Source organism: Suricata suricatta, chromosome 12, assembly GCF_006229205.1.
Source record: "Suricata suricatta isolate VVHF042 chromosome 12, meerkat_22Aug2017_6uvM2_HiC, whole genome shotgun sequence".
In the NCBI taxonomy this organism is placed as follows: Eukaryota; Metazoa; Chordata; class Mammalia; order Carnivora; family Herpestidae; genus Suricata; species Suricata suricatta.
Genome location: NC_043711.1, coordinates 67670816 through 67698421, shown reverse-complemented (window position 1 = coordinate 67698421; position 27606 = coordinate 67670816). Strand labels below are relative to the sequence as shown.

The following is a 27606-nucleotide window of genomic DNA, read 5'->3' as shown; positions in this document are numbered from 1 at the left end:
GATACCTCCAGTTAGTTCTGTTACTTCTCTTTAAGATTGCTTTGGCTATTTGAGGTCTTTTGTGGTTCCATACAAATTTTAGGATTATGTATTCTAGTTCTGTGAAAAATGCTCTTGGCATTTTGATAGGGATTGAATTAGATTGCTTTGGGTAGTATAGACATTTAACAACATTTATTCTTCCAACCCATGAACATCCTGAATTTCCTTCATTAGTGTTTTAAAGTTTTCAGAGTACAAATCTTTCACCTCTTTGGTTAAGTTAATTCCTAGATTATAGTCTTAGTGTACATGAGACTGTTTTCTTAATTTCACTTTCTGCTGCTTCACTATTAGTGTATAGGAATGTCAGATTCCTGTAGTTTGATTTTGTATACAGGAAGGCAGCTATTATCACATCTCTTTGGCCTCCCTCAAAGTGACAAATGCCAGGACTAGGTGTCTTTGGCCAGGAAGATTGCTCTTAACACGCCTTTTTGGCCAGAGGCATCTGGCCCTGACATTGTCACTTTGAGGGAGGAAGCAGAGTGGAAGAGAAATGAACCAAATAGTTGATGATAGTTATTATTGTGATTCCCATATACTCTGCTTTTCCTCCTCTGTACATGTGGTAGGATTGTATTTTCCCCCCACTTGAGTTAGCCATGATTATGTAAATTGTTTTAGCCAGCGAAGCATGAATGAAGACAAAGTGTCACTTCCATGTAGAAGCTTCAAGATCTAGTGTGCAGTGTGGAGTGTTTTTAAAACTTATTTATTTATTTATTTATTTATTTATTTATTTATTTATTTATTTATTATGAGAGAGAGAAAGGGGGGCTCACATGGGGGAGAGACAGAGAGAGAGGGAGAGAGATAATCCCAAGCAGGCTCCCTGCAGTCAGCACAAATCCTGATGAGGGGCTCAGTTCCAGGAACTGTTGAGATCATGAACTGAACTGAAATTAAGAGTCAGGGGCTTAACCAACTGAGCCACGCAGGTGCCCCAGTAGTGACCCAAATTCTAATGACTATGTTAGTCTGGGTCTCTGACTGAAGACAAAATGGAACAGAGCCTTCTACCAACCTAAGATGAACATGTAGTATGAATAAGAAATAATTCATTATGTTATGTCATTGAGATTTGAAAGTTATTTGTTCCTGCAGCATATCCTAGCCTGTTTAACTGATTCAGATAGGGGATGTATTAGAATAAATTTTCAGTGGTTAGAAAAAAAGTTATTGTTGTTTTTTTCTTCACTCATGTATGTTTATATGTTCTCAATGTTAAAGAGCTCAGCGCACTTTACCATCTATCATAGGGGGAAAAATTACCTAGGCTCCTTGTATTGGTTTATTTGATTAGTGGTTGTGATGTTGATATTAGTAGGTAGTCATATATGGGAGCAATGAGGCCATATGATAGCTCCAGGGTCGGATTAATGTATCAGCTTCTTTTCTACTGAAAACAGAATCATTCAGTGATTCATCATCAAGTACTTCTAGTTCAATGAAAATGATATTGAAGAACATAATATGTTCTTAATATGCTGGATTTATTTTCTTTTTCTTTGATTTAAGTGAGCATATTATGTACTTAGATATTGTAAAGAGGAGATTCTTAATTTTCTTAGTTTTGTTCTATAGAACTCAATGAAAAAAGATAGAAGTCAATGAGGAAAGGAGGGTATCATTGATGAGTGGAGGTAACAATAGGTTTGTCATTCGAGCAGATAGTTTGTGGACCTCAAGAATTTCCATACTCTGTGGTAGCCCTGAGCTATTATGAACTCAGCTACAGATCTTACTGATTCATTATGTGGCTTTGGGCAAGGCACTTAATCACATTTGATCTCAGTTTTCTCATCTTTAAAATGAGGATAATAACACTGACATAAGTCATAGGGAGGTTGTGTGGATAAACTAATTAATGATTGTAAAGTGCTTTGAAAGTGCAAACTGTTGTATAATTGTTAGGTGCTATTATTAAGAAGTATTATTAGTGTGTTGTGTTTAATTTTTATTAGGGGTTTCTCTGCTTTGAAGTCAGCATCCACGTGGATTGTGGGGTAAGTTTAAGTTTACAGATGTGCTGCTCCAGTCCCTTTTTTGCCTAGAGAAAATATTCAGTAGCTAGGGTAATCATCATTATGAAGAGTATTTCTTCAAGATAAAAAGATAGGAAATTATCTTCCTTTTAAAAAATGGAAATTGCTCTAACTTTAAAAGTATCAATCAATTCTTTAAAACCTCATACAGCCCTATGTTTCAATAAAAGTCTAACAACGTGCAAAATTTGAAACTACAGGCATTTTCTTCTTCAGCATAAGATAGGAAATGTTCTTGCTCAGATAACTTTAAATCAGCTGAACCAGCTCTTTCTAATTTTCCCACAATGTTTGCTTCAAGGATGAAAATAAGTGAGGTATCCTCCTGAGGAAAGAAATTCTGATCTGTGGCTATGTTTTGCATTTGTAAAAAGTTAAAGCCCTAACCCAAATTAATTTTCATTTGCTTTACAGACTCTCTGTTGGGAAATGTGTTTCTGGGTACATAAAAACAAGCTATTCTTTTGAAGGTCAATCAAACACGATATTTATACATGACTACATGATAGAGCTAAATAACATTGACTTTGAGGCGTAAAGATTGTGGTCAGGCTTTCAGATGATTGCTTATTAGTTGTGTGTATTTTGACAAAATACTTTAATACCTGTCTTAGTTTCCATATATAAGTATGTGTGTAAAATATACCTACTGGGGCTTTGGAAAGTGTCAAAGAATTTAAAATCTGTGAAAAATGTGATATCAATTAAGTGAACTATTTCAGTTTTATTATATTATTTAAAAATGTCAATGATCTTGTATTTAATTTGTTATTATTTTTATTTTATTACTTTTTAAAATTTCAATCCACATTAGTTAACATATAGTAAAGATTTTAATTTGTTCTTGAGTTAACAATCCCCTATATATATTTTCATGGATAATAAGGATAATAGAAACTGAAATAATTTTCTTCAAATTTTCTAAAGTCTATGTCCTTAGTCTTAAATATTGTAGCATGGTGATATAGAAGTCAATATGAACTTCTGAGAGGTTGTTCATTAAGTAGTTCGAAGGGATATCAAAGATTTGAGTGGGCACTTTGGCCATTGCTACTATTGTAAATCCTTTTTTGTTTGCTTTTTAAAAAATTTCTGTGTGCAGAACTGTACACCATTTAAAAATCACTAGAAACTGTGAATACAGGAGAAACTTGTTTCATGTGCAAAAGAATAAAACTCTTACCAAAGAAATCTAATGTTTAAGTCCAAATCACAAAAAGAGGGTTTTAGAATTTGATCATATTGTTCCACTATAGGGGATAAACACTTCAAGAAATTTCTAAGAGACTGAAAGTTTTCAGAAGCCAGCCTTCTAGGATCAGAGGACTCAAACACTTAGCCTACCCTTGACGCACCATTATTTCCCCCAAATATTACACTTCTTGTGATGGCCTAAATCTTTGCAAGAAGAACAAGTCTTACAGTCAGTGTGTTTATTCTTGAAAATGTTGACCTCCTGCAATGACAGCCATTTATCCCCTCACAGGTGCCAAAGAAAAGGAAATGACAGAATATTTTTTTTTTTTTGGTGCCGAAACCCGGGATCGAACCAGACAGATATTTTTAAGGTTTCCCCCATTGTTTTTAGGTTCATTGGCATACTGCCTAGAGTCAATGCTCTGGTATGCCACCTAGCTCCTCTTTTAAAAAAAAACAATGTTTATTTTTGAGAGAGACAGAGACAGAATGCAAGCAGGGGAGGGGCAGAGAGAGAGAAGGAGATACAGAATCCAAAGCAGGCTCCAGTCTCTGAGACGCCAGCACTGAGCCCAACACGGGGCTTAAACTCACAGACTGTGAGGTCATGAGCTGAGCCAAAGTCAGAGGCTTAACTGACTGAGCCCCCCAGGCGCCCCAGCCCAGTTCCCTTGTTACTGGAAGTGTTGTTTGCTGATGGCTCAGCCAGCTAAGCCCCTCTGCTAGATTGGCTTCTGTTGAAGGGAGCTGTTTGTTCCAAGGTCATACCTGCCTCCCTGGGGCTAGCTCACATCTAATGACTGTTAATAGACAGTGCAAAGCCACAGCCCTTTTCCTTGATGGATAACACCCTGAAGGACTATCCCAATGCCAGGAATTGGCTGAGGTCTCTGTTATAACAATTGCAATTTAGTTTCTTATTTTTTCCAACCAGTCTCAGGTCATCAGAACAATATCTAGGGTCAATTCACAGCATAGCATGGCCAAGGAAATGCTAGGAAGCCGAAAGCTTTGTAGACCCTAGCTAATATGTACTGTCAGTAACTAGGACAGTATATTTGTGACTGGATCCAGAGAATGCTAAGTCAAAGTTGTTGGAATAAAATTGAATAAGGGAAAGTTTATTAACATGGAAGAACTCTCCTATGATACAGAATTTGATACTCTAGCAATGACTTTGGGAAATTGTGTTATTTTTAGGATGACCCTTGGAAGCTTGCAAAATGTGAGAGCCTACCAAATGGAAAATAGGAATGCTGGAACCACTGTAGTAGACAGTAAATGATAGAATCAACATATTCAGAGAAATTGGCTTGATAAATAGACTAAGGATGGAAACCTACCCAGATGACTATATTCTCTGGAGGACCTAGGGGATGCTCCATTTACCAAACTGACAATGAAATCACTAGTGAGGGGAGCACCATTAGCTCTGAGAAGCCCAATGGTAGCTATTTTCTATTGGCTAAGGCTGAATAAAATGATACTGTTACAGATATCTAATAGGAAAGTTGATGATGACAGATGCAGTTTGGCCCCTACAAAAAACATAATTTCTGGTGAATGACAGAAGACTACCACAAATTCAACCAAGTTTCAACACATGGTTTGCATTCATTGAACTAGCAAATGCATTCTTTCCCATCCCCGACAGGGAAGAGGAAGAGAAGCACTTTGCGTTCGCTTGGGTTAGACAACAGTAAAAATTTATGCCTTGCTTCAGGATTTGGCTCTCTGTCTTGCCCTCGGATGGGACCTGGGCTTCCTGGATGTTCTGCTGCACATCACATTAGTCTATTATTTGATGACATCATGTTTATCAGATTGCTCTGCAGTAAGAGCAAGCCTTAATAAGGCATATCTGACCCCGAGGGTAGGAGATAAAACTGTGCAAATTCAGGAGCCCTCTCTCTACATTAGTAAAGTGTTTAGGAGTCTGAAGTATGCTGGGGCATTTGTGCCACCTGGATATCCCCCTTGAGAGATAAGGCATTCATTCCCTCAGTTGCTGAAAGTACAAACTGCTGAGGATTCAAAACTAATTGCCTCTATGGGAATTGACCTCTGCTGAAAGTAACCATCTTACCAAGGTCGTGGCCCTCCCCCAGATAGCCTGCATTTAATGACTGGTTGATGGAGGAACACAAGAGCCTAGCTCCATTGCCTTGATAGGGGCCGATGCAGAAGGGCCATCCCGGGCTCAGAGGTCCCAATGGGATCAGCTGAAGTTTCTGTCACAACTGCACTGCAGTTTGACTTCTTTTCGGTCCTGCTATATACAATCTCCTATGGGCGTTATTCCTGAGAGAACTCCTTAATAAACATCTTGCAGACGCATCTCTCCCTGAGTGTCTGGTTTGTGGGGAATGGAGCTTAGAATCTTGTCCCCAACATCAAAATACAATTTAATTTAAAAATACTTATATTTTCTTATTTATTATTTTTAGTATTTATTTATTTTAGTTAATAAGTTCTCAGTATGAACACATCCAAAAACATCACCAGGTATTCTTATATGTTTTGATTTTAAAGATCCATATCTTTTATTCATTCTATTTGATTCAACAATTCAAGAAAGCCTGATATGTATTAGGCATTGTGCCAAACATTCTGGATTTAATGGCAAATAATATCTGACCTGATGGCTGAAGGGGAGAGGCAGTTAAATTAACAGTTAATTAAATACGCTATGATTAATAGAGCATGTTGTGGGAACTCAGAGATAGGACATCTAATTTAGATTGTTGAGCAAGGCCAGAGAGAGAAATCTTTCAGGTTTTCTGAAACAGTGTCTGATCTGAGACTTCGGGATAAGTAGAAATTATTTAGATAAAGAAAAGAATATGTTCAAAGAATGGAAATAATGTAAATAAGAAGGTCTGGAGGTAAGAAAGCACTTTACTACAACCAGACCAGGGTCTGTGGTAGAGACTCCTGTGAAGTTCAGAGAGCTGTTGGCATTCATCAAATGCTCCAGTCTTTTGGTTTGTGAGAATTAGATGTTATGCTTCATTAACTGAAAACAGGTTAAGCTTTCTTTAAACTGTAACAGCAGATGACAATTATCTTTAACAATGAGATCATTTTCATACATTATATAGCCTTTGTTTATTAATTATTTGGGGGAGAGTTAAGTGATTTTTAAAACCCTTTTTACCCAAAATGAATATGTAATTTATGTGTAGAGTATTTCAGTTTCATGTGGTGATTGTGAAGCTGCAGAAAGGATGGCTTTCTAAATCTTGAGTGACTGATTTCACCTTCTCTCCCTGATTCCTGTCTTCCAAGTCTTCAGGAGGGGAAAGAAATGCACAGAGTCTGGGAAGGCTCAGACTGCAGAGATGTGCTATAAATTAGCTTGGAGTCTGGATGTTCTCCATCTAGCCAAGCTCTTTATCTTTCTATCCTGAAGAATGCCAGTCCATCTATTTATTTTCTGATCAATCTCAATAGTTATAATTTCAATTCTAAAACACTAATTTTTCTCTCATCTAGAAAGAGACAGATACAAAGCAATCAGAACTTAGCTCTTAGCAGCTCCTATTATGTGCCAAGCTCTTTCTATATTTATTAACCTTTTAAGATTTACAACAACCCTATAAGTTGATACAATTATTATCCCCCCACCCTTGATAGATAAGAAAATAGAGGCAGGTGAAAGTTAAGCAACTTGTCTAGAAAGTGGCAGGATCAGGATTGGAGTCTTTGTACTTTGGCTCTTGAGCCCATCCTGTTATCCTGCCTTTCAAAAGTGTGAGCTTTTAAAACAACACAAAGTATTTGCTGTGCTGAAGAGTTTAATTGGGGGATTTGGGCGGGAATGGAGAGAGAGAGAGAGAGAGAGAGAGAGAGAGAGAGAGAGAAGGAAAGTCTTCACAGGTGACTGAGACTAAAAGCCTGAGAGCATCTGCACCAATTTCTAAAACAGACTATAAGAGGAAAAAAATAGTGTCTTGTTTGCTTGTTTCTTTTTGCTTAAACTTGTTGCACAGTAGCTAATTTGACTAGCTAAACTTTTTTTAGGCTTTAAGAAGTAGGTCCCTGAGACTCAAAGATCAAACTGAAGTGAATTAAAATTAAAATTAATAATTATTTTCTAAAAATTCATGTACCTCAGCCATGATTTAGGCCTTCTAAACAATATGTGCAGATTACTTTATAAACTGCATAATTATGATGGCTTTTCCTCTAGGTTATTGGTTTCTTACATAAGTAAGATTTTACTTAGTTCACACCAGCCTACATGCCTGGGAGTTGAGTAGAAATATGCCCATCATCAAGAAAATAAATTTACTTAGTCATTTATAAGCATTCGAGCACATAAGGTAACAATATTTAAGTCTAAAAGAATATATTATCTACACTGGAAAGAATTTATTTTGTCTAATCTTTATTGATATATGTTTGGGACATTCTTTCAAGGAGCTGATTCACAGATCTTCAGTTGAATCCAACAATTTAAAAAACTCTTCCTTACATATAGATTTTTTGTATTTCCCCACTTACCAAGAATGTAATTCACCTATACACTGGCTTTTATGGGTCTTTGGACTTTCTAGTGTTCCAACAATGAAGTTGTTCATCTCTTACTAAGCCAGTTTGGATTATCAGTACATTTCTGTTGTCTTCTTTTTTAAATTGTTTCTGGTATATTTAGAGAATATATGGGGTTCTTCATTAACTTGCATGCCACTGACAATCGTCTCTGTATTTTTATAATTTTGACATATATGCTCCTGGAATGAACATGGCAGTTGGAAGACTCCAGACAGTAACTGTGCCCACCCGAATAGAAAAAGGTTTCAGACTGAAAAATTTAAAAAAAGTTAAAGAGGTGCCTACCGTCTCAGTCAATAAAGGCTGTGACTCTTCGATGGAGTCCTACATGGCAATGAGAGGGAATGACATATGGCCCTTCGTAGGAAAGTGGATGGACCTTGAGGGTGTCATGCTGAGCGAAGTAAGCCAGGCAGAGAAGGACAGAAACCATATGTTTGCACTCATAGGTCTAGCAGGAAAACAAGAGAGACCTAATGGAGAACCAGGAGGAGTGGAGGAGGGAGAGAGAGTTGGGGAGAGAGAGGGTTGCAAAACTTGAGAGACTATTGAATGCTGAGAATGAACTGAGGGTTGAGGGGGAAGGGGGAGGGGGGAAAGGAGGTGGTGGTGATGGTGGAGGGCACTTAAGGGGAAGAGCACTGGGTGTTGTATGGAAAACAATTTGACAATAAACTATTATGGGGAAAAAAAAAGAAAGAATAAAGCCTGTGACTCTTGATCTCAGGCTTGTGAGTTTGAGCCCCATGTTGGGTGTAGAAATTACTTAAAAGAGTAAAATCTTTAAAAAAATAAGTTTATTTGAGTGTAGTTGACACAATGTTACTTTAGTTTTGGTGTACAAATAGTGATTCAGATTTTCTATACATTATGCTATGCCCACCACAAGTGTAGGTACCATCTGTCACCAATTAATGCTATTACTCAAGGAAAACATAAACACTAATTTGAAAAGATATATGTGTATATATATCCCTACATTTGTTGCAGCATTATTCAGAAAAGCCAAGATATGAAATCAGCCTAAGTTTTCATCAACAGATGAATGATAAGGAAGATGTATTATACATGCATATGTGTGTATACATATATACATATATGTACATGTACACACACACATATGCACACAGTGGAATATTACACAGCCATGAAAAGAACGAGTGGATGAATTCTTGCCATTTGTGACAACATGGATGGACCTAGAGAGTATTTTCAAAATTCTTAAAATGTATTCTTAAATGTATTATTTATTCTTTAAAATATTAGAATGGCTTTTTAATTTCTACATTGGCTTTTCCATGAGATTCAAAGGTTTTTTGTGTGCTTTTTTTTTTTTTTTTTAGAAAAGCTAGACTTTAATTACTGTTTTACAATGAAAACAGGTACCAGAAGACCGGTCTCAATGCTCACAACCGTACAAAAGACAAATACAAAAGCTGTGGGCGGTGAGCACAGCCCTGTGTCTCCCGCTCTTGGTGCTTGGCAGCCCATCCTCACCCTGTTTTCCACCGTGCTGGGCATCGCTTTGGTCTCCTCAACCTCCTGGGGCAGGGAGAGCGTCACACTAGCAAGGAAAAGCCCTCCTTCGTGGTCAGTAGAATTTAAGAAAGAATAGATAAAAGTCTAATAAGCAGAGCTATTGCTAAAATTAGAAAGTTATAACTTTTTTGGTTAGCTCGAACATTCAAAAATGTTCAGATAAGGGAATATTGACTGTATTGTTAGTCTAGGTGAAGCTCAGAGAGAAAGAGAGAAAGGGACCGTATCTGATTAAGGATGATGCTACTTCTTTCCATTAAGGGTGGCCATTAAAAATCTAGCTGGACAAGGAAGAATTCTGGAAAAAAAATCCATTTTTAATTTTCTCTTAATATAGGTAGGATTTAATTTAAACAGTGTATACTGGAGTCAGGAGTACAATACATGTGTTGAAGAAAATAATAAGAAACTTATAATGTGAAACTTTATTCATAGAACTCTTTGGTTATATGATGGCATAACTGGTTATATGTTTGGCAAAAACAAATTGGAGAAATATGACAGATATGGGAAATGATAAGAAATTTTCAACTATATGTGTATTTCATGCAGAAAAAAAAACATTGAGGTAGTCCTAGGGAATGGGAGGAATCGTCCCTGCCTGACCTCTGTTCTCAGTACACTGGGAACATGGGACTCGATGAAGTCCCAGGAGGGCATGTGGGTGGGGGCCTTCCTGGTCACCAGCCAAGTGCGTCAAGGATCACGAGGCCAGAGATGTGCCCACACGCAGTGGCAAGATGTTCCTGATCTGTCCTTTCTTTATCTATAACTATTGTTCTGACTAAAACATTTACTGTAACATTTACTGTGCTTTTCAAGCTTGCAAGGAGGGTATAAAATAAGATGCTGTCCTAATAAAGTTTGCAATTAGCCATCAGCTCTTGGTCCATCTCCACTGCTTTCGGGGACATCCACTTTTCCACTAAGTCTTTGGGAATGCCCCTCGTCCATGTTTCCCTTAGCCATCAGCTTTCCCGAATTTTCCTGTTTCCATTGGCCATCTGCCTTTGGGAACATCATTGCATCACGTGTTGTCTCCCTAGGACCCCTTCCCCGAGGAAGACCTACCACAGAGATAGTATCCCTATTTTCTTTAGTGCATGCTATTAAGGGTCCCCCTCTACTACTGAGTTATTTTCCTGCATCTGTGGGTTTTTTTTGTTGTTGTTTTAAATTATAGTATCTCAAAAGCAATTTGCTGCTATTTCATGATATTCCTTATTCAGTCTAGAAAGCAAGAAGGCAGTAGATAGTTCATTTTAACATAAAATGAAACGATAAATATTTAGAGAAAAAATGATCTCAAGATTCTTTGACTTTTATTAATAATTTTGTTAATCTATTAATCATTAATTATTTTATAATTTTATATTATATTGATTATCACCATTGGAACATACGTTGAGATTTCTCTTTTACAAGATAGAAATAACATAGTGGTATTAGTTTCCCATGGCTTCTGGTGCTTTAAATAGACTAATTATATTTAAATAAAATAGCCTCTAACTGGTCATCCCAGTTCAGTTTTCCCCTATTTTATTGTATATATCCTACATCCACTAGGTTAATAATCCTAAAACACTACCTGGGTCATCTGTAGATATATTGCATAGATGCATTGCACAGATACATTATTTGCCTCCTTACTTAACATGAATTTAAATGTAAGCTTTTTAGCATGTTTCAGCCTGGCTCTGAGACAGAGAGAGAGAGAAAAAGAGAGTGAATGGGAGCGTGGAGGGGCAAAGAGAGAGGGGGGGGAGAGAGAATTCTAAGCAAGCTCTGTGCTCTCAGTGCAAAGCTCGATGCCAGGCTTGAACTCACAAACCGTGAGATTATGACCTGAGCCAAAATCAAGAGTAGGCTGCTTAACTGACTGAGCCACACTGGTGCCCTTCAAGTGAGTTTTTTAAAGGCCACAACTGGAAATAAAATTTCCCATTACCACATTGACTTGTATATTACTTTTTTTTGCCCCATGTGTTACTGTGATCACATATTGTTCAGGAAACTTTGACTACTTTTTAAAATACAAAATTTTTTAAATGTTTATTATTTTTGAGAGGTGGGGGGAAGGGCAGAGAGAGATGTCAATACAGAATGTGAAGCAAGTTCCAGGCTCTTAGTTGTCAACACAAAGCCTGATGCTAGGCTTGAACTCACTAGCCGTGAGATCATGATCTGAACCAAGGTCACATGCTCAACCGACTGAGCCACCGAGGCACCCCATAAAATTTAAATTAATACATTTTTATTATTTACTTTTTTTTCTTGAAAAGTAAATTCATCACAACTTAATTTCAGGTACATATGTTAAATAGATACCAGCATGGACAATTAAAAAATAAAGTGAAGAAAAATGACAAAAGTAGTATAATTTCATTTAAAAAATTAAAAAATATAATAATGAACAGAGTAAAAATTATTGATATATATGTGATGAAATCTGCACCTTTGTTAGTTTAGTGTGAGTTTTTGAAGCATTTTTCCCCTATGCACATAAAAATATATTTACAAATGTAAATTCCTGTACTAAGTATCTACTGTTTGGCAGGCTTGGCTTTGCTAGGCTACAGGTAGATTGGGGTTCTGTCCTATGTTTCTTCTCCTTCTGGGATCCAGGCTCATGGAGTATCCCCTATCTGGGATATGAGTGCACAGAAATAGAAGGGGAGAGAGAGTGGGAGATAGGGAGGGAACACTGAGGAACATAATGGAATTTTAAGCTTCTGCTCAACTGTGGCAAATATCATATCTTGTCATGTTCAATTGGTTTAGAGCATCCCTTGTGGATGTTTTTCATGCCTAATAATTGGCCACAATTTTGGTTCTTTTGTTGTTATGCCTTCTATCAACTGAGAGGTTCAAATGTATTTTCATACATGGTCCTATCAACAGAATTGTTCAGAGGATTTCTGAAAGCCAGCACTTCATCAGAAGTTTTACATAACGTGCCTGTATGGCCACAAAAATGATGGGGCCTGGGATGAAAACAGAATCTGTAGATGACACCTCTGACTATTAATATTGAAAGCTTCTTTTTTTCAGGATATCCCAAACAAGTGTAACCTGTTGAAGTAAAAACTCCAGACCTGTTCTCTCTTTCGTCTGAAATTATGTGTTTGAGAGCTCTGGACAGGAGGCTATGGCCTTGAGGCATACTTGTAAGAAAGAGAATAAAAAGTTTAGGCCCGTGTCACCACCCCTCAAGTTCAGTCTCCTTTACGTCTTTATGGTCTTCAAGGAACTTTTTGTTCTATTCTTTTCTCTCAGGCAGGATTCTGGAGTTAACATTTTAGTCAGCAGTCATCTGATGAATATTTATTGAGTACAAAGTGCAATGAGGACAAGGAATTAAAAAGATGCATCTTCAAGGAGCTAGGTCTTTATCCTAGTCTAAAAAAAAAAAAAACTACAAAAAAATCCTAAAGACAGTGTTAGAAAATGTAAATATCTCAGCTGTGCAATCACTGTGGAGTTATTTCTGTGTTCTTCAAGTTCAGACACCAGTGCAGGAAAGCTGGCATCTAGTGACAGTATCATTTTGTGCTTGTTAATTGTTTTTTTTTCTTTCCAAATCTTTATTTAAATTCTAGTTAGTTAATATGCAGCGTAGTATTGGTTTCAGGAGTAGAACTCAAAGAGTCTCAAAGATTCTCCACTTACATGCAATATCCAGTGCTCATATAATAAGTGCCCTCCTTAATGCCGTTCCTCCTCAGCTCCCTCCGTCAACCCTCAGTTTGTTCTCTATAGTTAAGAGTCTCTTGTGGTTTGTTTCCCTCTCCTTTTTCCTATTTTCATCTATGTTCATTATCCTATGTTCATCTATTTTGTTTCCTACATTCTACATATGAGTGAAATCGTAAGGTATTTTGCTTTTTCTAACAGACTAATTTCACTTAGTATAATATACTCTGGCTCCATCCATGTGTTTGCAAATGGCAAGATTTCATTCTCTTTGATGGCTGAGTAATATTCTGTTGTATATACACTACGTCTTCATTCATTCACTTATTTGTTTATATTATTTTTAAAATTTAAATCCAAGTTAATTAACATATACTGTAACAATGATTTCAGTAGAATATAATGATTCATCACTTACATATTACACCTACTGCTCATCCCATCAAGTGTCCTTCTTAATGCCAATGCCCCTTGCCCATTTAACCCATTCCCTCACCCAACACCCCTCCAACAACCCTCAGTTCTCTGTATTTAAAAGTCTCCTATGGTTTACCTCCCTTTATGTTTTTATATTATTTTTGCTTCCCTTCTCTGATGTTCATCTGTTTTTGTATCCTAAATTCGACAGGTGAATGAAGTCACATGATATTTTTCTTTCTGTGACTGACTTATTTCACTTAGCATAATACACTCTAATTCCATCCATGCTGTTGCGAATAACAAAATTCATTATTTTTGATCGCCGGGTAATATTCCCCTGTATGTGTATACAACATTTTCCTTATCTATTTATCATTCACTGGACATTTGGGCTCTTTCCATACTTTGGCTACTGTTGATAGTACTACTATAAATATTGGGGTGTATCTAACCCTTCAAAACAGCACTCCTGTATCCTTTGGATAAACATTTAGCAGTGCAATTGCTGGGTTGTAAAGTAGTTGTATTTGTAATTTTTTGAGGAACTTCCATACTGTTTTCCAGAGTGATTGCACCATTTTGCATTCCCCCCAGCAGTGCATAATGGTTCCTCTTTCTCCACATCCTTAGCAACATCTGTTGTTGCCAGAGTTGGTAATTTTAGCCATTCTGACAGGTGTGAGGTGATGTCTTATTGTGATTTTGATTTGTATTTCCCTAATGATGAATGATGTTGAGTATTTTTCATGTGTCTGTTAGCTATCTGGATGTCTTCTTTGGAAAAGCGCCTATTCATGTCTTTTGCCCATTTCTTCACAAGATTATTTGTCGTTTGGGTGTTGATTTTAATAAGTTCTTTATAGATTTTGGATACTAACCCTTCATCTGATAAATGATATGTCATTTTCAAATTTCTTCTCCCATTCCATCAGATGACTTAGTTTTGCTAGCTGTTTCCTTTGTTGTGCAGAAGCTTTTTATCTTGATGAAGTCCCAATACTTCATTTTTGCTTTTGTTTCTCTTGCCTCCAAAGATATGTCAAGTTAGAAGTTGCTGCAGCAGAGATCAAAGAGGTTTTTGCCTGTTTTCCCCTCTAAGATTTTGATGGTTTCCTGTCTTACATTTAGGTCTTGCATTGATTTGAGCTTATTTTTGTGTATTGTGTAAGTGATCCAGGTTCATTCTTCTACATGTTGCTGTCCAGTTTTTCCACTACCATTTGCTGAAAAGACTATCTTTTCCCATTGGACTGTCTTTTCTACTTATCGAAGTTAGTTGGTCATACATCTGTATGCCACATCGTCTTTATCCATTCTCAGTCCATGGTCATTTGAGCTCTTGGCTATTGTGGATAATGCTGTTATAAATATTGAGGTTCATGTGCCCCTTCAAATTAACATTTTTATATCCTAGTAGAGCATAGAGCCATTGCTGAGTCATAGGGTAGTTCTATTTTTAACTTTTTGAGGAACTTCCCTACTTTTTTTTCCAGAGTGGCTGCACCAGTTTGTATTTCCACCAATATTGTAAGAGTGTTCCCCTTTTTCTACATCCTTGCCAATGTCTGTTGTTTCCTGAGTTAAATTTTTGCCACTGACAAATGTGAGGTGGTATCTCATTGTGGTTTTGATTTGTATTTCTCTGATGATAAAGTGATGTGGAACATCTTTCCATGTGTCTTTTGATCATCTGTATTTCTTCTTTGGGAAAATGTCTATTTATGTCTTCTGCCCATTTCTTCCCTGGATAATTTTTTTTTAGGCATTGAGTTTGATAAGTTTTTATGGATTTTGAATACTAACACTTTATCCAATTTGTCATTTGTAAACATCTTCTCCTGTTTCATAGGCTGCCTTTCAGTTTTGCTGATTGTTTCCTTTGTTATGCAAAAGCTGTTTATCTTGATGAAGTCCTAACAGTTCATTTTTGCTTTTGTTTCTCTTGCCTCTGGAGATGTGTCTAATAAGAAGTTGCTATGATTGATGTCAAAGAGGTGGTTGCTTGTTTTTTCTTGTAGGATTTTGATGGTTTCCTGTCTCACATTAGGTCTTTTATTCATTTTGAATATATTTTTGTGTATGGTGTAATAAAGTCATCCAGTTTCACTCTTTTGTATGTTGCTGTCCAGTTTTTCCCACACTGTTTGTTGGAAAAGAGACCGCCTTTTCCCCTAAAGATATTCTTTCATGCTTTGCCAAAGACTAGTTGACTATATAAAGATGGCTCCATTTCTGGGTTTTCTATTCTGTTCCATTGATCTATGTGTCTGTTTTCATGCCAGTACCATACATTTGACTTTTCACAAGTGCTTTTATTCAACTCATCACAGCTAAGCCAGGGCTGGCCTCACTAAACATTCTAGCAGAGATCCAAGAGAGCAAGATTTATACCTGGAAAATTCACTTAAAGTGCTCCTTTCTCACCTTTCCCAAAAACAGAGGCAGTACTGACCATGGTTATAGTCAGTGATCAAGCTCATCAATGTTGAATTCTTTGTACTCAGAAGAATATCCTATCAGAATAGTGTCCAGAAATGAGAGAGCCCCCTTTGCAAACAGATGTTAAAAATGCTAACATAAAGTTATCAGTTGTGCTGTCAATTAGTTTATTAATAGGTTGTAACAATTACCTTCTGACTGGTGGTTTATCTTTGAAACAAACATAAAGTCTATTTCAATTTTGTGATCAATTCTTTATTTTGATCAAAACTTTATTCATGTGTGTAACATATTATATTGTAGCCTTGATTTAGGTTGAAGTGTTGAATGACAAGTATTAAATGTATGATGAATCCTAAGCTGGGATGTAAACATCCTTTGAAAAATCAGAAGATGAAAGCAAAGCCAAGAGTATAAAACTAATTCTTATATAATATTGGAGTAAAACTGTAGGATGTTATGAGAAATGGTATAAATGCTGAGTTTTCCCCAATGATATGAAACACATTTGACAGAATACAAAATTTTAAGAACACATTTATAAACTAATCTAATGTTCAGTGGAAAATGGAATTTGATTTATGTTTTGCTTTACTGCATCTATTAATTTTTAAATATTGCACAATTTGTTTTCAAGGCTTATTTATCTTCATGTTTACTTGATGTAATTCTATTGCTTATTACAATACACAGAGTTTGTCATCTATAAGAAAAAGAATCCTATTAAAACATCATTTTAATGTGATAATGAATGGGAAAGCAGTATAACTCCATTTTATTTTTTATGACAGTATTTATTTCAGAGTTCCTCTTAAAACAGAAGTATTTGGGAGGAATGTTGATACGGAGAATAGTGAGTTATTTTTCTCTCTGCCATTTCATCTGTAAAACTAAGATGAAATGAATCTCTAAATAGATGACTACTTATCCCCTTAACTTTTTTCAGAGGAGACAATTACTATGATGTGAAAGTATACATAATTCTCCTCACTTCACCCCTAGTATTTCTCCACTTCCCACCTCCAAAGGGCCACCTGAAGCCTCCTCAACTTTACACACTCTGACTACCACCCCTAAATAAATAAAACCAGAATATGCTTGAAGCTCTATTGCCTAAAGCTAACCAGTATCTCCAGTAGATAGTTTGGAAATGAGGGTACTGTAAAGACCAAGTAAAGAGCCAGTGTATGTAAAACAGTCATTTCTCCTGTGTAAATTTCATTAATATGGAATTAGAGAAGGGTTAGAACATTGCTTTTGTTCTCCTCCTTACCCTCCTCCCACACTCTTTTGCTGGGGACCACGGCAGTATTTAAAATTATATCACTGCATCCCCTTCCAGGGCACTAAGGGAAACACCAGCAATGTTGAGACCAGCAAGGCAAGAGTGAGCTGGAAAGTCAAATGGGAGCCCTGTGGAAGAGAAGAAACGGTGCATAGAGATTTTGTTTTGATCCATCACCAGGTTGACTAGATGCCCAGGCTTCTTAGTATTCATGGGGTCTGCACCTGTGCTCCAGTGTTTCTTTATGTTATATATTTTTGCAAGAAAAAATAAGATAGCAACAAAATGTTCTAGGACTTTTTCAGAGTGTTATATTTGAGCACCTGCTAAGTGTATGGACTGCGCTCTATGTCAGAGATTCCCAAAATAATAAAACACCATTCCCTTTGCATTTGGGAAAAGGTCAAAAGCATGTTAATAACAGGTAAGGTGAAGGACATCCAGAGGAGGAAAAAATACTATGCTGATAGAGTATGCTTAATTAAAGGCAGTGAGTTGTGGAAAAGTAAAACTCACATGAAAACTGGAATTACATAGAGAAAAGAAGCCCAGTAGCCAAGATAGAGAATAATGACAGTAAGTAAGACAGAATAGAATCACTGAACTGAGATGACTTTTCATACTCTATAAGCAAGATGTGGTTTGCTAATGTTAATTACCTATTGGAAAATGAAAGCCAGAGAGAATCAGAAGGATGAGAGAGCAGGGTGGGAGGAGCAGGAAGTCCTGAGAGGTTTCCATTGGACACTCTTTAGCTGCCTTTCTAGACTGGTTTAGAGGATTGGCCTACCTTGACTTACATGTTTCTAAGAGTCCTTTTCTGGAATACCTTGACTTCTCTAGCTTCAAGAAAAAAAAAAATCTGCTCTGTGATGGATATTGTAGTCACTCTGGTTAGTATTCCAGGTAACCACTGGGATGCATAAGTCTTCTACAAATTGGTAGTCCTTTCAGGGTTATTGATTTATTAACATTAAACTGCGTAAGTAGTAGTTGTGTTGAAGAGAAGACTAAGTAAAGTATTAAAGTGAACATCAGAGGAAAAAACTGTATTTGAGGTTTACAAACCTTACAAGCTGTCACCCTGCTCAGTATCTCTATGTTCCCCAACACCTTGAAGGCCTAATCATGCTCTCCGTGTAGTCTTACATGCATAGATTCTTTTCTTCATTATGATTTGCCAGTTCCCTATTGTTCACACTGCATTACAGCAATAATCTTTGTCATTTCTGAATTGGTGTCCAGGTGGCTGCTGTCACATTACATCCATTTTTAGATGTTCCTCAAACCCACTGAGGGGATGTGTGGTTTTCAGAAAGTGTGATTTTTTTTCAAGTTTTGTCTCTTTGGTGGAAGAGAAATTTGCTGTCATCTTTGACAGCTGGACAAGGAGAGATTGCAATCTCATTTCCTTCTCCATATTTTCTACCTTGGCAGCATCATGAATAAGCAACATTTTAGATGGTTGACTTCCAAAAAATGTTTCCTGTCAAGCTCCTGTCAGGATTTTGGAAGTCAGGGAACAACTTCTTTTCAGTGTGATTTTCTATAATTTTGTTTTTGAAGTCTGAATTATGATTTCTTTTTTTTCCTAAAATTTAATTTTTTTATAACATGAACTGGAAAGAAAAGGTAGCTCAGTTCCTTTTTCGTGTTTGGTTCGAGATAAGAGGATATTGTCTAAGCCTATGGTATCATGATATTGGTGTTTTCTACCAATAGAATCTATGATGGGATTTTTTACTAGTACTTTAAATTAATATTGTTATATTTTAAATTGAATTCTATCTATTCACAGTCAATATCTAGATAACCTTTCAGTGATCCTTTTTATGATGTCATGTGATTTTTAAAAACCGTACTACCTTTTCTATGTAGGAATGTAGCATACACTAAAAATAAGTGGGGAAGAGAACATTATCCCTGTGATGAAAACCTTTCTTTCTAACCTTCTATGTTTTATACTCAGTTCCTAAAATATTTAGAAGGAAAGTAAATTAGGAAATAAACTAGACATGTCAGAATTGGTCTCATTTGGATCTAGAAGAATAAAACAGAAGTCTTTTACACACACCTGAAATCTTTTCCTGCTGCTTTCTTCCCAATTGCAAGCTATAACTTTTAGTGGTTCTTTTTGGCATTCCAATTTAGGCCACTCTGTGCTTATATGTCTACATGATTATTTATACAGTGAGAACTTAGAACTCAGCATAGTTGTTGAAGTTGTGGTCTCAGAAGACTGTGTGGCCCCAAACCTGATTCTGCCAGGATGTCTGTGACTTTCAGCAAGTTCCTTACTCTTTCATTTCCCCAGTTTCTTCATCTGTATAATGGGGATAATAAAAATAGTATTCACATCATCAGTTTGTGTTAAGAATTAAATAAATGACTATATAGAAAGTTTTAGCAGAACATAGTAGGCATTATGTATGTGTAATAAAGAGATACATACATACATACTTAATCTGGCCTCTTATTTTGGTATAGGACCACTGGACATTTTATCCACCAGGAGTGTTCATAGTTTTAAACTTGACAGCCACACACATTTGTTCACTTACTTCCAAATAAGTCCTCTGAGTTTCATGACTAATGTGGAGCAATTAGTAAGTGGAACCATTTCCATACTAGCAGAATCTAATAACCAACTCCTTTTTGCAGGAGGGGTCTATTGTGAGTGAACTTGAAATCACTTTTAGTAGATAAAGTTGGTATCTTAAAGGAGCTAGCATATCACTAAGATTTAGTACCTTCTCCTTGAACTCAGTTCACTCATGTCATGCCCAATTTTATGAAATTCAATCCTTTCTTGTCTGTCTTGTCTAAAATGTTTACTATTATTTAGCTAATTATCTTAAAAGGCTCGAATAGAGTTAATCCCTGTGGCTAGGGAAATTCCTGTTGTCAGTGGTTTTTCACTAACCTGTGGTCAGGCAGAACGGGGGTTTCATTCAACTGCATTCAGGATACACTTACATAGCTCAGTGGAGATTTCTCCACCATTTTTCCTCCTTCTGAAGCTGATTACAGAATAGCCATCATTCAATAAAAAGTCTAAAGGCCTGTCTAATTTTCTTGCAGTTCTCAGCCCTTTAGCCAACTACAGTTGTACACCATCAAAAGTAGGATTTACCGAGCTATCACTCACTCCTCCTTGATTCAAGTTCTAAGTTTCAGGATTGCTTCAATATTAGGAATGGTACAGCAACACGAATGCAGTATTGCCCGAGTATAGCTCAAGTCAGTGTAATGGGGAACACAGTTTTGTTTTTTTTTTTTTTTTTTTGTAATCTCAGAGGAGGACATCCTTTTTGTCACCCTCCCAAGGGCCTTTATACAATTCAAAACTCACATTCTGTAATTGCTGGCTAACGTGACAACACACACCTAATGTTTTTGTTTACTAATAGTGTGAGTGGCACTGGCATTTTGTAGAAACACTAAGAAGTTTATGATTCATTTAGTCCATTTGTAATTAACCTCAGGAGCATTCACAGATTTAAATTTTGGAAGTAAAGTGAGATATTAGACTATCTCGTATTACTTTATAGCAAACCACCTTATATTTCACCCTTCCTGAAAGGAAGCAAAAAAGGAAAAGAGACATTAATTTAATGGTGTTAATGAAATAATAGGGTATACTGATTTTTTTCATGTAAGACAGTAATGAAGTTTAGGTTGCTTATGTTCCATTTGGCATACATAAGCCTGACAGTCCGCTGAAATGGTTCCTCCGGTGACTCCAGAGTCCTTTGGTTACAGCTGGAGTTTGCTGCCACAGTGCTTGAAACCTGGTGTGCTTTAACTGTTGGCTGACTGTATGAGTGATTAAATGAATGCATACGGGAATGTCGGAATGTCTATATGTATGAATGGGTGGAATTAAGAAATAAATAAATAAAAGCACTGAAGCCTCATTTCCTCATCTATGACATGGGAATTAGAATGTCAATCTGATGTGGGGGGCGTGGGTGGTTCAGTCAGTTAAGCGTCCGACTTTGGCTCAGGTCATGATCTCATGGTTTGTGGGTTTGAGCTTCACATCAGGCTCTGTGCTGACAGCTCGGAGCCTGGAGCCTGCTTCAGCTTCTGTGTCTCCCTCCTTCTCTGCCCCTCCCTGGCTCATGCCATCTGTCTGTCTCTCAGCAATAAATAAATGTTTTTTAAAAAAATGTTAATCTGTTGGTATTATTGTGACAATGAAAAGCAGTAATGTATATAAAGTACTTAGCTGAATGCTAAATAAATTGTAGCTTCAATAAAATACAAAATTCTGATTAAAAAAACTATTTTTGCCAGCCATTAAAACCATGCTCTTGTGAGTCAAAGAAACTGAAGTGAATTTGGATTGTAGTTTTGTATTTTTTGTTCCTAGAAAGTGATGTTTCGTCATGAGGTAAAGGGCTTTTCATGACTAAAAGCCTTATGTGGCAGCTTAACAGCTGTAGTAGCAATGGAAGATCTAAGTATCTGTTAGCTAGAAAGCTGGGATCGATCAACGTGAGTGTTGATCTTCAAAAGCCCATTTCAAAGCTCTCTGCTACTTTTTAGTCATTTAGTTGCCTTTCCTTGGTAACTCATTAAAATAAAAATTGGGATTCATCCTCATGGAGTTTTCAAAAACTATTTTTATAATTTAGCATCCCAATGACATTTTATATTTACAGATTACTGTATAGTAATATTGTGTCCTGCTGACTCAGCCCAATATAGATTAATATGACCTTATTACTGCAGTTTTCCAAAACCCTCTAGATAAATGTCCTTAAGAGTCAGTGTTCCATTTTACGTAAGTTTATCAAACATGCAGTGAATGAGCTATATCTACATGATATTTGAAATTAATGCTTATATGGTAGACTACGGAAGCAGTTTGTGGTCTGCCTATACAACATGTTGTTTTTATCTTCTTGCCTTATTTTTGGCTACAGAGGCAGAATTACATCATTCTTGTGTTTACATGTCAAATACAGTAGTAAGTGCAGGTACCATCCATGCTTGTGGGAGCACGGAGTGGGTAACTATAAGCAAACAACACAAGCAACCTAAAGCAGAATGGTGACAAGTAGAAGCAAAACCTTAGAAGGGAGTATAGAAAGGGGGAAAAAGGCCAATGTGATGACTGAAGCATACTATGTTCTGATGATGATTTTACATTCAAGTACTGGGCAATATTTAGAAAGGGACTGAAACATTATTTTCACAGGGCTAACCTTTATTTTAGAATTATTTCTTGCCAGTGACAAATAGCCTCATTTGAAAACAAAGTCCAACTTTTTAAAATTGTTTTACCCATCAATGCTACTTTGCCAATTTCCTTCACTCTAAGACTAAATTTAACTGTAAAGTTCTTGGAAATTAAGGATATTACCTAAGTACTTTTTAAAAGAAAATTAGCATTAAATGTATTAGCCATTTCTATGAAATCTAAGTAAGTCACGAATTTAATGTAAGTCTATTTAGTTTGTAGCTGAATAAATGAATAATATCTTCTACTGGTTAGTCTTTTCATTTTCTGATACTTCTTTTTATCACCCACAATTTTTCATATACTGTAAACTTTTTCTCCTCTATGTCTAGTTTAAGAGAATGAATGCTGAGAACTTAGAATTGACTTCTGAAGACTGACAAGAACATGCCTAAAGTCATATGATGGCTTACTTTCTTCTAATTTAATTAGATTGAAGTGTGTCCAATTTGTAATTTTTTAAAACTTTTTTTTGTTTTACTAAAATGCATTTATATATAGATAGATAGCTAGATAGATAGATAGATATACATATACATCTTTGAACCCAATTAACATCATTATTTAGCTGCGATGTTTTCATATGTGAGATTTCTAGAAATTTTTTTAAGTGTACTTGTTTATTTTCAGAGGAAGGGGAGAAGCAGAAAGAGAAGGAGACAGAAACGCAAGCACAAGCAGGCTTCATACTATCTCAGTGCAGGGCTCGAATTCACGAATCATGAAATCATCATGACCTAAGCTGAAATCAAGAGTCAGACACTTAACTAACTGAGCCACCCAGGCGCCCCAGATTTCTAGATTTCTACAGCACTCTCCATAATGTTAACACATTGGTTTTCAGGAGAAAATTTCTGACAGTGAATAATTTAGTTTGTGTTAGGATGAAAATATTGTTAGTATTATTGGTTGTATTTGAAGGATCCTTTCAAGAGAGTAGTTGGTGCGCAAGTTGATTTTAAATAGAATGTGCAAGAAACAGTAATAACAGAGAGCTCACATTCTCTCTGTAATTATTTTAATACTATCACACAGGGAATTCAAGGAAGATAAAACTTCTCCATTTACAGAGAGACCAAATGTGCAGACATGGATTGTCATAATTCCAGATGAGCCAATAATACATACATTCTGGCACATTTTTATTAGAAATTGCTTGAAAAAATTTATATTGTATACTAAATAAATATATGATCATAGTTTTAAGATCTCTTGCAATGTTAATTCCCCTTGATGAATTACAATGCAATTTTCTAGCCTGCTAATTTCACTAAAGAAGGTAATGACTGGAGCAAAAGTCTAATCAGCTGCCAATCAGGATTCCTTGAAGCACAGAGTGTCAAAAATTGAAGCAATTTTTACAACTCATAAAAGCACTTATGTTCCGTGATATGTCTTAAAACCTGTAATGAAAATCTAATGTTGATGAAGCTACCTTATTTCTCAAGTGGGTTTTGCAAACAAACAGCTTTCACATTTAACCAAATCTTTCATTAATATTCAAGTCTTTTAATATGGTACCATTATATTACCCATTACAGTACCATTTACTATCCAGCCATAGCAGGAAAATTAGTTACATATAAATGTCAGTCACAGAACTCAGTGGATTTATCAGAAGAGTTATAATGGTGGGAGTTTTTTCTTCCACAGGAAAGAGTTAGTTTTTCTTCTGATAGAGTGGGTTTTTGTCTATGTATTCAGAAAACAAGGCTGCATGCGTCACTTTCCTTTAAATTATTTGTGTTATTATCTAGCCTTTATTCCTAACATAATGATACATAGTTTCATGAGAAGTAATCATATTTAAAGCCATTGATTTGTTTATCATTTATCATTTTAGTATCAGAACGTAGTTACTTTCCTGTCTTGCTTGAAAGCAACCTTTGAAGGCACTATGTAATTACATTTCTGCACCATGTCATCATACTTTTTATTAAAACATAGCTATTAGTATATATTTATGTGTTTCTCCATCTGCCTTCATACACATAGATATGTGCAGTTTCTGGGGGTCTGCTTATCATTAAGAGATGGGAAGTGTTTCCACATGTCTGAGTATTTACTATTGGCCTTCTTGATAATTCTTCTATTAATGTTTTAAGCATGCTGGCATACCTCATGTCCAACCTTAATAAAGTAATTAGCATTTCCCCTCTAAAACAAGTTTGAAAGAATCCTGGTCAAACTATGTTCTCCTGTACTTGATGGCCTTTGCTGTACAGCCAGCAGCTACTAATTCAGGAAGATTTATTTGGCTTTCTTGAGTTCCCTGAAAAATCTGTTTGTATAATAAGATCATACTATGCTATCTTCAATGTTCCTGGAGCAGAGATTTAAGTATTTAAATGAGCTTACACTGTTTATTATTTGAATTTTTGTTTCAGCAGCTGATGATTTCTCTTCACATTTTAGGGGAGGTAAGAAGTCTCAGATGAACCTTAGTAGTAACATTTATGGGTGCACATGTAAAATTTTTTCAGTAACCCTGAGTGTGGTGGGATTATAAAAAGGGACAATGTTTTGCTTTCTCAAACAGAAACCCAAACCAGGCCAAACCACCACCACCAACAAAACCCACTAACATAACAAGTATGACTTATAAAATATGTGAATATATTCCAGTGCATTGGAATATGAAGTAGTAGTCACGGCTGACATCTCAGTCTCAATATTTGTGCCTCAGTTGTTTATCAGGTCAACAGTTAGGGACTAAATTGTCACTGCTGCCTTGATTTTTCATAAGACATCAGCCCTCCAGGCTCTCTTCCTTAATGTACCCTAGCAAGATGGAAGGCCTTGTTAATAGAATAGATAAATATTCCTACCACTCTTGACTGAGGGACAGTTTTCTAGGTGTGCAGGGACATCATCCATGAGGATAATGATCATGGATATAAAACTGTTCTCTTTGTCCTGGAATTTGCTGCTTTTAGGATTGTTTCTGTGTTATTCTTCTCTCAGGAGGACAATATCTTAATTTCCTAACTGACAAAAAACAAATTCACCTCTTTCCCCAAAGAACTACTGTTGCAACCTACCCAGGCTGGATGAAAATGTTTTTCATTAGACTAAGAACCTGCAGAGGCAGTGCTCAGATTCTATTTATTTTTGCCTCCATAGTGCTCGATACATAGTGTTCAATATGTATCCATATTGAGTATGTATGAATGAGTGGTGACTGCTTAGAGTAGTAATAATTAATATATGTGTGGATAGAGTTAGTACAGGTCAGTGTTATAGCTCAAAATCTCTGCAATGTGATTTTCATTGGAAAAAGGGAAACCTAAAGATCAGAATAGTTTTTCTAAAGGATGCCTATACAGTGGGTAGTGTGTTAATGTACATAAATGCAAATATCAATATTTATATCACAAGATAAGCCATTTATAAAATTTACAAAATGGCTCTTATAAGACTCTCTAATTGCACATACCCTTATGACATTTAAAATCTGGTTTACTTTCAATATAATCTTTGCAATAATCTATTAAATTAAAAAAGTCTACAAGTTAAACCATGCCCAAATTAACAAATGAAATTAAGGCAGGAAGTATCAAAATGTTTAGGTAACAGAAGTGCAATATAATACAGGTCTTTCTGCGTTTCTCTTTTTATTCATTTAAATATATACGAATCTCTCACACACAGAGGATTCTTGTTTCGTTTTATTAGAATGGAATCATATGATACATATTACTCTGCAACTTTTTTCATTTACTTAAGAGTACATGATGAACATTCATTTGGATCTTGATAAAATTTAACTTATTTTTAATAATTATATAATGTCCTGTAGCTTGTACCATTTCATATTCAACCAAGAACATCTCTATTAAATAAGTTTTACCTATGCCCATTAATCCACTATTCCTAGGGAGTTAAGCTTTTGTCTTTCCTCTGAAAAATTGAGAAAGACAAAAATAAAACCGCGTGGTTTCTCCTCAAAATACTACATACCATGGGTCCATGAGATGACCCCTGAAACTAGTGTGTTTTCTTGGGAGTTGTCAACAGAACCACAGTCCTGTCAGACTCTGGAGGTCTAAATTCTTCCAGTCCACATTCAAAGTCTCCATAGTGAAGGTCCCGCACTGTTTTTGCTCAGTTTTATTAAATAAATGTTTATATCTTAGCATGTGGATAAAAGAAAAGGAATAGAAATTTGTATTCCAATATCCGGCACACCTTTTTCCTGTCATGGGCTCAGTTAGCACTGTCATCCATAAAGCATAAGCATCTCATAAAAAGAGACAATTTTAGATATTAGGGAGATCAGGGCTAGTGGAACTGGTCCCAAAGAAGGTACAATTTCCTCAGATACAGTGAGCACTGGTATCAGGCAGGCTCATTCTCATGGACAGGCATATCTGGACAGAATAATTTAAATCTTAAGTGGAGAGCATCTTCATTGCTTATAGAAAGGCTATTGAGGCATGGCCACGACCATGCTTGGAAAATAAGCAGGATCCAGCCCCTGAAGAGACTGAGAAGGGCATCCAAGATCTTAACCCAGTGAATCAAGCTTCAAGTGCAGGGCTGCAGTGCACTCAAGGATGTGGACTGCTAACAAAGACCTGGTTTGGAGTTTGTTCATTGGGGCAGGCACATGTTTTGTGAGCCATCATCCAGCAATAGCTCTATGAGTACATAGGCCCCCGAAGGCTTGCCCTGAGGACACTGGGTATGAGGTGTATGGTATAGAGGCTAATGCCAGGACCCACCCTGCACCCCACCTTTAGTTAGAATTCCACATCTAAGACATACCCAAGCTTGAGTCTCATTGAGTCACTGGCTAGGTGGGGCTGGGCCTAAAGAGATGAATATCCTCAGTTCTTACCTCTGGATCCAAGTGGGGCATGCATAGACAGATAACTTATTTTCACAGTGCTTCTGTAGATTGGAACCTTGAATTGAGGTTTAATAGCTTTTATCTCAGAAAAAATGAAGTCCACACATTCAGAAACGAGGCAAAAAGGGGCACCTGAGTGGCTCAGTTGGTTAAGTGGCTGACTTTAGCTCAGGTCATGATCTCATGGTTCATGAGTTCAAGTCCCGCATCAGGCTCTGTGCTGACAGCTCAGAGCCTGGAACCTGCTTCAGATTCCATGTCTCCCTGTCTCTCTGCCCTGTTCCTGCTC

General features: G+C 36.5%; 1 protein-coding gene across 1 annotated transcript in view; it reads left to right on the top strand.

The window, feature by feature from the left end:
* The first annotated feature begins 2005 nt into the window (after positions 1-2005).
* LOC115274014 (ADP-ribose glycohydrolase MACROD2-like) overlaps positions 2006-27606 on the top strand; it is a 1308895-nt gene continuing 1283294 nt past the window's right edge. The window contains exon 1 of the mRNA XM_029917378.1: positions 2006-2048. The gene's annotated coding sequence lies outside the window, so the exon portion shown is untranslated. The remainder of the gene's footprint in view (positions 2049-27606) is intronic.